Below are 13617 nucleotides of genomic sequence, written 5' to 3'. Positions count from 1 at the left end.
CGCTTGCAGGGCGCTGCAGCGGCCAACGGCATTCATCCTAACTGCCGAGTGCGGTCACAAGTGAGACTTAATTAGTATCTGGGCAGATTCTAGATGTTTTTAGCGTGCATCTGTATGCTTTAAGCCATGTACTTAAAACATTTAAATCAGGAAAGACTACTGAATTGAGTAAAGAAAATGTTTTTTACAACAAATGATATGTGACAGAGTCTTGTCAGAGAGTCTTTGGTGCTTAGATTTTGTGATCAAAGGTCTGAGGCCTGAGCAGCAGCAAGAAGCATCCCCTCATGGAGTCCAGACACTATAGGGACAATACCAGGCAATTCTAAGTGAGCATGAGTGAGGAGTGAATGAAAGGATGGTATGAAAAATAAGCTAAGTAAAAAGGACTTCCTCAGAAGCACACCCCAGAGAGTACGTGTTGGCAGTTGCACCTCCTTTACATTGGTGCTAAACACCAGGGCTGTGTGCTCTGACTGAACTGCCAGACATCAACAGAACTCTATTAGTATGTGGACGACACCACCATCATCGGCCGCATTATAAACAGCGATGAGAGTTCGTATCAAGAATAAATCAATCTTGCAGAGTGGTGCAGGGAGAACAATCTACAGCACAACGTCAGCAAAACCAAGGAGCTGATTGTTGATTTCTGAAAAGACACACACCCCTGTCTACATCAGGGGAGCTGAGGTAGAGCAGGTGAACAGTTATAGGTTCCTTGGAATCACCATCACTGAGAACCTGTCTCGTTCATCACACATCACCACCTTGGTTAAAAAAAGCACTGAAAAGGTTCCACTTCCTACGGAAACTTAGGAAGGCTAAATTCCAGAGCCAGATGCTGGTCAACTTTTACAGGGGAGCAATTGAAAGCATCCTGACTGGAAACATCACAAACTGGCATGGTCCGTGCACGTCCTAGGACAGGAAGGCTCTACAGCAGATCATCACTGGTACCATCTACAGAGCGTCAGTAACATCAGTGAAGTGAGATGTCTGCACAGAGCCTAAAGAATACTAAGAGACAACCCCAGCCACAGTCTGTTCACCCTGCTGCCATCCAGCAAAAGATCCAGAAGGCCATACCATCAGATGGTGGAGCAGCTGAATTCCCCAGGCTGTGAGACACTCCATAGAACTCCAATGTTGCACAAAGGACTCAAACATATCAACTACCATACAGGTCTGCTCTGCTTTCACACAACAAACAAACTATACCATAAGGAATTGGAAACAGACCATCACCCACTTTTTCAATCACTCTAATGCCCCTTTCACACTGGACAAAACCACCCACTAACATCAGGCTTTTGTCTTCAATGTGTACAATCAGCAGAGTGAAGTAAAAGATATTAAAAAAGTAACCACCTTTACAGTTTACACACTACCTGAGCCTTGGCAGCTGCCTAGTAATGCAACTCTCAACAGAGATCAGAAAGAAGCAAGTTGTCTCACTCCTTAGCTACTTCCAAAATCCAAAAAGGAGATCTCATGAACATTTTAATGCTGTAAAAGAGAGCCTTAAGATCTGGCGTAGATTTGGCGTATGATGACTTTTTCTTGCATACTGGCACTTTTTACAAGCTTCCAGTACTATATATGCAAGGAGACTGTGAGGTGGAAGCACCGCTAAGCACTACCAGCTTCTTTTCGCCACCCTTGTTATTTCAATGGGCAGCTGAGATAGACCGTGCAATGCTCTGTGTCCTGGCTGCAGAATCTGTGTTCTTTCAGCATTTGTTCTATTTTCTCCATGCACTGCAAGTGTATCTGGCAAGAAAACACACTAATAATCTATTAGAAGTGGTGTCACTGGTGTCTGTGACTGTTTTTATTCCTCAGAGATGAGCACACACACACACACACACACACACACACACAGCAACCCCTCCCCGCAGATCATCGCTGAGTCTATTAAGTCATCAAATCGTCCTTTAACTTCATTGTTGCAAAAGAAGCAACGTCCATTCATTAGGTTATCATAAAGATCAGCTCTGTGCATAGCCCCTTTCACATTGTCTTTAAAAGCGAGAATATTATCGTTATTCTGCCTCGCCATCTGTATAAAAGTTAGAGGCGGCGTGTTGGGACAGTATTGTTCGACCTCTGATCCGGCAGCGGATGTAGTAACAGATCCGCAGCAGAGGTGAATTGCTGTCTGTGTGAAAGTGTAAGACGACAGAGCGGGACACGGGTGTGACAGAGAAAAACAACACCAAATTTAAAGAGGAAAACAACACCCCTTCTCTTGGAGTGAGAAACATTTTACAGATGGCAGTCATGCGATATGAAAAAACAAAATCTGTATCGCTTTGGACAACACATTATAACAGCATCCATATGATTAAAGCAGTTTGCTGAGCCATTTTTAGATTTACAGGTGGAAACGAGCTGGAAAGACAAAAAAACCCACAGATCTCAATGTTATGATGTGTACCGTCACACCTCTTTTGGTTCTACAATGCCGGGCATGCTGCATAAAATGAGACACTGGAGCGGCGTTATGCCGGCGCTGCTTAGTTAAGTGTGAAAATACAAAGGCGGTGTCAAGGCGAGCCTTTTTTGCGGTGTCATAGCAGAATCCCTGTCTGAAAAGGGCTCATGATAAGCAGAGGAGCAGAACTGACCTGCGCTTAAGCAGCCAGGCTCCCTTTTGTTCCCTGCTCCCAATTAAAACAAATCCTCTTCGCAAAAATGTAGAAGCATCATTTAACAGCTGTAAAAGTATCAGAGTGAAAAAAAGAGACAATGAAGCAAAGACAGCAGAGATTCTTTGCAACCTCATTATTGATTATAATCATAGATGATTACTTTAGAACAAGCAAAGCAAATGTTGAACTGCTGTGCTGTGTCTATGGACCTACAGTATTAGTGATGTGTGTTTTCATCATATTTCATGTTTGGATTCATGTCTGTGAATGCAATCCAATTAAGAAACAGGTGGAAATATTGCTGTGAAGGCCTACCTGTTAACCGCTGTTGTCTTCTGTGGCGGGGATGCTGAAGAAATGCGAGGAGCTTCTGTTAGATAGTTAGCATCTTTTGTCTGCGCGACTACCTGATGAAGAAAGACGGACAGACAAAGACTCAGTAGATGTTCTTCAACCCTTCATTTATCAAAGCCAACAAACTGTCATAATGTTTGAGGTAACACACACAGGCCCACACATTAACACGGGAACAGCTCTGGATAAAAACAGCTGTAAATGACCACAAACACCTTTCACAAAAAAAAAAAAAAAACAACTTCTGAAGGGATTTCCATAAAACCTGGCCCAAAATAGACCTGATTAACTTTTAAGTTCCTCACTTTCTTTAACATTGTGAGAAAGGATGTTTTTTTTGTTTTTTTTCCAGGGAATAAAAAAAACTTTGTGCATGCATGACAATTTGTGTCTGGTATCTATGAGTGAGAACAAAAGGGGACTGTTGGCCCTTGGTGGAGGTATGTCCTCTAGTGAGTGCCATTCTAGTTTAACATAAGATCTTGTATAATTATTTGTCTTTTTAATGTTTGGATATCTACACATTCAAAAACAATTAAATTACCTTTGCATATGGTCAAACACTGTTATAATACACATAATCGGGCTAACAATTGTAATTACAATGAAAATTGTTTTACAATTGTTCAATAATCTTAGATATTTAACCAATAATTATATAATAACGATAATGATAAAATGATACATTTTAACAGATGTCAAAATACTGTGTTAAAATTGGTAATCAGGTTTATGATTACATCATTGCACCAGTGCCACTGACAATGTTATCAGTCAATGTTAGCTTATCACCATTACATCAGTATCTGTGTTATCCAGCAAAGCATGCTGGTACCATAAGGAGCAACTTTTAACCATGTCAACCCTTCATAAACATTTTCACAGGGGACAACAGTCTATTATCACCCTGCTGATTTACAGCTGGATCAAGAAATGTTACAACCACCTGTCTAATGGAAAAAACTAAACCACACAAAAATGACAATCACCAATATAAACCATGATGTTCTGAACACACACATTAAAAATGTTAACAAAAGTAACATTTGCATTTTGGAACATTAAACAGCAAACTTGACAATCTGCTTACTTAGCACAATGCAAGATAGGAATAGTGGACTGCCTTTGACTCAAATACTCAACACTGGCTGTCGCAGAATATGCGTCACAGTCAAGCGGTGTCTTCTTCTTTATGTACGTAATTATATGCAGCCACTTTTCCTCAGCTGGTTGCCTTAGAAAGGTTGGCTTGCCTGTTGTTGATGCCAGCCAACGTAGGTTAGTTGACATCATCTGTAACATGAATGAGCTTGAGGCCCTGTTATATAATGTTAAAACTTCTCATAATTAATCCGAAGTCTTGGTATGAATCAGCACTATATTTGTTTGTGCAATTTATGTGTCTAAATTATTACTGTGCATAACATGAAGTGAAGACTTGAAAAATAATTAAGCCTGAGTTAGGACCACTTTATCAGTGCCTGCATTTCAGCAATTCAGAAGGTAACGACAACTGCAAACTAATGTTATTTCTAAGGTTCAGTAAGAGGCTACATCCGTGGCTCTTATAGCTAACATTATCATGCACTTCTGAGCATTTATCGGAACAAGCGAGACATGGATTTTGTAATTAGCTTCGGATAATTCTGCTAACGTTACCAAGTCACATGTCTATAGTTAAACATTTCTCTTTGATGTAAAGTTGGCCTTATACGGTTAAATTATGTACGAAAGTGTGTTTACAGGAGCCTTTTCACACAGAGACTCCTCATCATCTCCGCGGCAAAGGCTTGCCTTTTCTCCACTTTTGTTAACACTGAACCAAGCAGCGCCGGCGTAAAACCGCACCGGTGTGTCAACTCATACAGCATGCCGGCACTGCGGAAAAACAAAAGAGGCATGACGGTACGCATCATGACGTTGAGAACTGTGTGTGTGTTTTTTCCAACGTGTTTCCCCGGTTTCCACCTGTTAATCTAAACATGGATCCACCGACTGTGTATAATCATATGGATGCTGTTATAATGTGTTGTGATTGAGATCCTGACCCACCATACATCCTGGAAAGTGACAAAGTTAAGTTTTTCACTCTAAATGACATAATTACATAAATCGCCATCAGTAAAGAGTACGCTGTCTGATTCTCTCACCCGCAGGGAGGGATGCTGTTTTCTGAAAGTTTACTGAAGTCTCAGTCAGGAGCACTGACAGATTTTTTTCTAGTTGCCAGACACTAACTACAACAACAGAATAGTGGAAGGAGACAAAGACATGGTGAGTTAAAGATTCACATAATCACATAATCACCGCCATTCAACTGCGGGAGCCACCTGGCTCTGTTGCCGGGGGCGGAAATGTGACAAAGAGTCGGCAGTATCTTAGCTGTTCCTAGGACTACGCTCTTCTGGACAGAGATCCATGAGAGATGTGTGTATATATACATATATGTGTACATATGCAAATATTTACCTACACTTGTAAAGAACAAGTATATCACCACGGTCTTCGGTTCTACTGATTTCTACAAGTCTAATGTGTGCATCAAAGAAGCCCTATTGAAATGGGTCCAGAAAAGTCACTAGCCATTTATAATCATAATCGCTCAGAAGAAGTTAAGAGGCCATGCTACAAAGCAAATTTGACTCCCACAGCTTTCTATAATCACCAAAACTGATCACTCTGTCTTGGACCTGAGTCTACCCCTCATAAATGTTGGTTGTAGTTATAGTATAGTAGAGTTCAAAATTCACAGTTTCATACCTTTTATGAGATGGAATTATTGAATTGGCTATGATTTCCCTGCTTCAATGGTGGTGCTCCCGAAGCGATCAAATGTAAATTAGATCTTATTATTTGATATAACTAATAATTATCTTTGATAATAATTAATTAGGCATTAGGTATTGATAGCCAAATTCAACCCAAATGTCCTGTTAATGATGCGTAATGCTCCAACTAGCTCATTTAAAAGAACATGAAAAAGAAGAAATGTGCGTGACCTAGTTCATTTTTTAGGACTGTGATTCTTCAAATTCAACATTATGAACAATGAATGTGACCTACTTCTTTCGGATCTGTGGGAACTGAACTTTGTACTAGTTCTTGTGAAGTGGGAACTTATACAAGACTGGCAGCAAGTATTTATTAGTGGAAATATATTCTAATGAAGACCATCATCCCCCTTCGCCATAGATAAAACCCATAGCTTCTGTGTTTAATGTCATTACTGTACATAAGTTGCTTTGGTTGTGCTGTGTATAGTGAGAAAGGCCTGATAAATGTGTAAAAAGGCACTGTATGTAGAAATGCTAAGAAAAGACATTATTAGCAGAGTATATATTCCTGTTCCACAGACCTCCCTCCCTGACATGATGGTCAGAGAACGACAACCACCACTGGGTGCTGGGCTAGAGAAAAAAACACTGAAGCCTGGAATTGGAAAGCGTGTGTGTGGTGATGTCTCCAAGCCCGGATGGTAATTGTCAGGGTTTGGCAGGGCAATCAGTTCCATGCCACTGAGCTCCACGTCTCGACATGTTCTATAGCAGCTCTCGGTACACACACACAGACGACTGACCCCCACACCTGTTCATTGATGTGAGACGGAAGTAAGAATCCTGTTCCCCACTGCCTTGGCTCAGAGGCACAAAGGAACAACCACACACACACACACACACACACACACACACACACACACACACACACACACACACACACACACACACACACACACACACACACACACACACACACACACACACACACACACACAGACTGCATGTCAAGACTGAAGATCCTCTATCCCCAAATCGCTTGTGCATTCAAGTTCAATCTCAATACACACCAGTTGAACACACAATGTAGAGTCACAGTCAGCTCAGCTCTTACTCACTCTGCATCTCACACACACATTGATGGCATACAGATAGAGTTCTTTCAGTTGTCTATGAATTAAGTGGAAAAAATTTATACATACTGCAATATGCTTACATAAACTCCCATCATGACAAACACACACATATAAACAGACTCTGATTTACATAGAGAGACACAGGTCCAATTTACCACTTGTCTTTTCAAGTGTCCCATATCCACAGAAAAAGTAAATAAAAAATCAACTTTGTTTACCCTTAGCCATATGCATGTGTCTCCAAAGTTGATGGTGTGGGAGTGGAAGTCCAACATACAAGGCCACTTAGATTCAGTTTGCTCATAAAAACAATCGTAGCACTGATGATGCAATACTAACAATAATTCACTTTATTTGCAACATCTTGAAAATCCCAAGGCCATGCTAGATTGCCGTTTGTGGACTTCAGCTCTGCTTTTAATACCCTACAGCCTAACATCCTTCTTAGTAAACTCATACAGATGTCTGTCAACCCAATTGTCATCAGGTGGGATCACTCATTCTTGGCCAACAGGACCCAGCAGATCCGAGTGAGCCAGACACTGTGCGAGTCCAAAGTCATCAACACAGGGGTACCTCAGGGATGCGTCAGATCACCAATTTTGTTTACTTCATACACAAATGATTGTACAAGCAGTCATCCCAGCACTTTTATCATCCAGTTTTCTGATGACACTGCCATCTTGGGACTAATGGACACTGACACCGACATTTCAGTTTATAGTTCAAAGGTTAAAAACTTTGTACAATGGTGTGACGACCATCATCTCATTGTTAATGTTAAGAAAACAGAGGAGATGCAGGTCAACTAGGAGATCACTCTTTACTACGGGTCCATAATGCTTGTATTACTCAGGTTCATTCTTACAAATACTTGGGGGTATTGACTCTGATCTGTCCTGGGATGTCCATGTGAATTCTGTGTGCAGCAGGAACCAACAGCGTGGTTGGAGTTGAACAGATATTGATGGTATTTTATCATGCAGTGATAGAGAACATATTAAGATATGGAATGGCAGCTTGGTTTTGCGATTTACAGTGAAGCTGAAATCAGAATTTTAATTGAAAGTGATGGGGGTGAGGGAGCATCCAACCCTCCAACAATTCTTTGAGGAAACAGTAGTCAGACAAGGGTGGAATGTATTTGGCACTCACTGCATTGTTTCCACTTGTGTTATGTACTTATGTCTTGTGTCTGTCTATGTATGTACTGTATGTATTTTTATGTGGCAGCCTTTTCTCCAAGACAAATCTGCCACAGACAAATAAAAGAATGTGGATCTTGAAACTTGAATCCATAAACCAGATCACTTATTGGATTTCATCTTCCTTTGCTTTTGTATGCTACATGAAAATCATTTCTGGGGCCTGCGGTCACCTCACAGCTTGTCAGCCTATTGTACACTTAAAGTATGGCTATTTGTCAATTGCAAACAGCAACAGACAATGAACAAGGCTCAAAATCAATGCACAATATAAATGCAGAAAATAATGAATCAATGGACAACACTGAATAAAACTTTGTGTAGCTGACGCACACCATAGCGGCTATGTGTTACTATGGAACACCGGAAGTTGGGGCGATATCATCACATTTGACTTCTGATTGTTTTTTTTATTATGTTTACATAAATTTATGATGAAACCTAAATGCAGTTTAATTCATGGTTCTGCTGTCAGACCTTATTGAAATGTTTAAGTTAAACTGTTGTGAGAGGTCACTTCCTGTCTGAGTAATGTGAGACGTGAGCCGGAAGTTGTGAGTGGGAATTGAGGAAGAGAGGAAAAGAGGGAAAGAGGAAAAAAGACGAGAGAGAACTGTCTACTATTGGCTAATCAGGTGTGCACAGTAATTATTCTGAATATTGAAACTTGTGTACCTTTGTATGGGAAAATAATGTCTGAAAGTGATGTATGTGAAATGTGTTTTTTGTTGCAGTTTTCACAGTGTTCCGTAACTTTGTGGAGAGAATTAAAGTGGCCGTGGTCATCAGTAAGAGGCGTGATTCTTTTAACCAGAGTAGATACACTTTGTGTTAACTTATTTAAACTTTTCCCCGCACTGACTCAGGCTCTTTATTTTAAAGATAAATGTGCACAGTCTGCATATAGCCTTCTGTGTGTGATGAGTGTGTTGTTTTTGCGAAAAAAACTAAGGAAAAAACACATGAATGTTTTTTATGTTATACTTGATGAAACAAGAAAAATATGAAATGACAACATGCTGTAGCAATAGCATTTAGAGGTCAGTTTGAAATAACCAGGGGTATCACATGCAATTGTGTACACAAGATCTGTATCTGTTTTTAATTCCTCTCTTGTTACGTCTTTTTCCTCTCTCCTTACTGTCCTTTTTTAAATTTTATTTCTTCTCCCTCTCTTCCTTTTCTGTGATTTTGCCTGTTTTATCACTTTTATTTGTAATAACTCATTTTGACGTTTTGTGTTTTTACATTTTGCGTTTTGCCTTCTTGTTTTAACTCAACTTAAACTAGACTTCCTTGTGTTTGGCTTGACTGTTGGTAAGCTCTGCTTTAAAAGGTGCTATATAAATAAAGCCACAATAATGAAGAATTTGTTGTTTTACAAAGAGAAGTTTCTCATAACTCAACAACTCACAAAATGGCATGATTTTTTTAAGGGAGTCTGGGGATATGTACTCTATTATCTTACAGCACAACACGTGATTAGCATTACAGTGGACTTTTTTGTACACTTACTGAGCCATCGTCCAACAGGTCTTTCAGCCCCCACGAGGTGCATTGTCACACTGAGAGCAAGAGCCTTTGTACAGTAACACTACAAATGCGTGCTACACAACTGTGTCAGCAGCTAAGTAAAATTAATATCGATGAATAACTTATATTGATGACCTTAAAATTGTGTTTACAAAACATGTAGGGCCAACTTATAGACATTCACATGACTTCTTAGTAGTTTTTTTCTTTGGTTAGTAATAATGACAGCAATAAAAAATAAAGAAATTCACAATAATACATGGCAACAATCCTAGTATTGTATCAAAATCACAGTGTTGTAAAGCCTGATTCTGCACCCTTCAGTATTCACATTCCATCAGCCCATAACTGTTTACTGTTGCTATTGGCAACAAGAGGCAACTGCCATTAGCACATATTGGCTAGTTTAGCCCCATTGTCTGAAGAACATAACCCATGAAATGAATGTGTTATACCAGGTTAGATTGTCAAAATCAGAAAAATAACTGCTTAAACCCCTGAGGAGCTACATTAGCATTAGCGACGGTTGCATCCACAAGTATCCAGTCACCTATAGTTCCCTCAAACAATGTAACAAAGATGCGCATCAGAGGGGATTTAGAAGTTGGTGTACGCAATGCCGACTGAAAAATAAGTAGGTATATGCTGTTTACCTGCACCACTGGTTAAAGTTATATCACAAGTACATCTGGTAAGTACAAACAGTAACTTAACGTAACACATCTTTCGTTTATTTAACCTAGTTCACAGAAGAGCTGTTAAAGTTAAATATCAGCCGGAGCAGTCATATTGACATAGCGTTACACTACATACATCTGCTTCCTGTGGAGTCAACCAGCCGAAATACAGACAGCACCACTTAGCTTTTGACCACAATGTGCTCAGCAATGGCAGTCATCAGGATTCTACTGTCATCATCAGGATTCAAGCATTCTGCTGCCACCTGGCATCTACAGTTATCAAGTGCAGTTCCCCCTTTTACCACTGCAGCGTCACTATGGTAACACAGTGGCACACAGGTCATATGACAGGAGAAACATCTGGAGGGGGTGGGGTGGGGCGTAAAGTCTTTTTGGTTGCTGCCTATTTTAACAGTAAATATGTAACAATACCAAAGCAAATAGTATTCTATTAGCTGTTCATGGGGACTTTACACCCTCACTGTTCAAAGACAGTCACAATAGTGCCACTCCCAAAGCAGACAGCAATCATGTATCTAAATGACTACAGGCCAGTCACATTAACATCTGTTATCATGAATTTTCTGAAGAAATTGGTTCTCAAATGCATCAAGGCTGCTCTCCCACCCACCCTGGACCAACAGGTCTACTGACGAAGCCATCTCCACCATACTGCTCCACCTAGAACAACAAGGAGCATCTTCAGCTTCAGGTTCCTGCGCACACACATCTCAGGTGATTTCACATGGTCTACCAACACACACTCTGGTTAAAAAGGCAAAACAGTGGCTTCTTCCTTAGAACACTCAGAAAGTTCAGCCTGCCACACAGGTCCAACAGACCAACAGTTGCTGGTGTCTTTTTACCACTCCATTCAGAGCATACTGATTTATTGGACCCTGGTGTGGTCTGGCAGCAGATCTGTGGCTGACAGGGAGGCCCTGCAGAAAGTCATAAACACTGCCCAGAAAATCTCAAACACATGCCTGCCTGCTCTGGATGACATCTACACCTCTCGCTGCCTACGAAAGACATCCTGTATCCTGAAAGATCCATCTCACCCTGCCCATCACCTGCTTGACCCCCCGCCCCTTCCTGTAGCAGGAAAGTGCTACAGGACAATCAAAGCAAAGACACTGAAAAGTTTTTATGCCAAAGCCATCACCACACTGAACACTGCACTAAAGAACACTGCACCAAATGAACTTTATCAAGCTTCTTGACTGTGAAGTACTTTGTGAAGATCCACCCACCTTTCATGGCCATTGTGTATGTCTGTTGTACTTTGCATTGTATATACCTGTCCAATGACAATATTGTACAAGATATTGTATTGTATTCTAAACAAGCAGGTGCAGTAACCACCTCCTACTTTACACGAACAAGAGTTTTAATTCATCAAAGGATACAAACACACAGGCTCAGACTTATTAATCAATCAGGAATCACCATTCACTGTGGAGCCCATGTGCTGCTGACAGCAAATCAAGTGCTGTTTTGCTGAATTGTGGCTGACCTTTTGTGAGAGAGGCAGCCATCATGAAACTAATGACTCTTAACACAAGAGCATCACTGCTTTGACAGCACAACATCGTCACTAAAGTAAGTCAACATAATCAAAATGTGCTCATGAGAGTCATGAGAGCTACTTAATGACCTGATACAGGGCAGATATTTGATTGGTAGACAAACAGATATGTCACAAATTGTGTTTGAAATTTGCCCAACATCAATATGGCTGTCAAAACGGTTCCTTGTAAGTAGCCATTTCTATCCGTGTGCTCCGTCTGTGACCTGTCAGAGATGTTCACTGGCGTTCATAGAAGCCAATAGAGTAAACACAGCATGCGTTACGCCCGTCCCATGCAGCTACATGTCAAAGTAGCCTGTCTGGGAGGCCAAAGCTCCCAGTGAAGCCAGTTGATTAAGTGATGACAGGGCTCACTAAACACAGTCTGAGATGGACCTAAACATTCAAGAGGGATGGCTGCCAATTTAATGAATGTTTTCTTACTGGGTTTAGTACTTGTCAACCGGGGCATAACGTTAGTCAGCTAACTGGGCTGCTAACATTAGTTGCATGACCGAACAAGAAAGTGGTAACCCCATTTGGTCTTAGAGTTTGTGTTTGGTCCTGATAATGGCTGTGTTGGAGCCAGGTACAGTTAGCTACCGTTAGGGCTTACTTTAGCGAGTAAAGCCATCTCTTCATCAGAAAACTCTGTAAATCATCAAGGGTTCAAGCAAAGCAGCCAGAGGACATCAGAGGGGAAACCAGAACACATTGTATCCATAAATAGGATCCAGTTTCACCAAAATCAGTGAATAAAGGTCTAAATTGGTGTTTTTGTACTGTAATCTGCGAGGCCTGCAAGATGTATTCAAAAGAGAAAAAAATGTGTTTATCCACTATGAGATTTATATTCACTAAGAAATGTAAAAGGTTCTTTCTTGGCCCTTACTTTTTATGTAAAAAAATGCATTACTGTTCATATTCTCAAAGAATGTGTTTCCTTATTCCATGAAAAAAAGATTGCAGGATGAGGACCAGCTTCTTAGTTTGGAATAGAAATCTCTGGTTAACTTCCTCCAACAGAGCAGGACAGAGACACATCGTAACTCTCTCTCTCTCTGATACTTTACCATTTGGTTTCAGTATTAGACTAGCTTCCAAACACTAATCTATTGTTTTTGTATGACAAAAGCCTTGATGTCTTTGTGGTTCTAGTATTCTATGTTAAACACTAAAAACTTATTACGTTTTTCAACAGGGAGAAGGAAAGAAAAGTGGTGACGTTCAACTCATGTGCCTTCATCCCAACCTGCATACACCCCGTCCACTCACCTAGCCCAGAGACACAGGCCGAAGATGTTGCTGTGTTTACCTGGGAAACTACAGCTCATAAACCGGTGTATCAGAGCTGTAAGAAAAAACAACATTACCAATAGAGATGCACCAATTGCAATTTTCTTGGCTAATTCCAATTTTCTCCATTTTATACAGTACAGCTTATGGTTCTCTTAATTTGTTAACTTATTAATCAATTAATTTCAAATGCTGGCAAACACACCATAATGCAATCCACTCTGGTGGTGGTGTAACGTTATTTGTTCTTCATCTTTTATAACCGCACAGTTCCGTCCTCTGCTTGTTGTTCAACTCTCAACCTATTTCCACACCTCTATTTCCCTTTCCCTCCCCGAATGTGTTGTTCCTCTCCAGGGTGTTGTGTTAAGCCTCTTAAGTTTGAAAGAGGACAGCCATCCATAGATGAGCAGTA

General features: G+C 40.6%; 1 protein-coding gene and 1 long non-coding RNA gene across 4 annotated transcripts in view; one reads left to right on the top strand and one right to left on the bottom strand.

The window, feature by feature from the left end:
* The window catches only part of LOC311250962 (RNA binding protein fox-1 homolog 3-like), a 655829-nt gene that overhangs the window by 571640 nt on the left and 70572 nt on the right, over nt 1-13617 (bottom strand). For all 3 annotated transcript variants that reach the window (XM_084343161.1, XM_084343160.1, XM_084343152.1), the window contains exon 2: nt 2970-3061. The gene's annotated coding sequence lies outside the window, so the exon portion shown is untranslated. The remainder of the gene's footprint in view (nt 1-2969; nt 3062-13617) is intronic.
* LOC311250964 lies at nt 10059-13251 on the top strand. Its single transcript, XR_014621335.1, has 3 exons — nt 10059-10347; nt 10927-11071; nt 13108-13251. It is a non-coding gene; the product is annotated as an uncharacterized lncRNA (long non-coding RNA).

This window comes from Pagrus pagrus (assembly GCF_965226575.1).
Source record: "Pagrus pagrus genome assembly, chromosome: 21".
Lineage (NCBI taxonomy): Eukaryota > Metazoa > Chordata > Actinopteri > Spariformes > Sparidae > Pagrus > Pagrus pagrus.
Note: the sequence above shows the minus strand (reverse complement) of the source record. Positions and strands in the feature narration are given on the sequence as shown.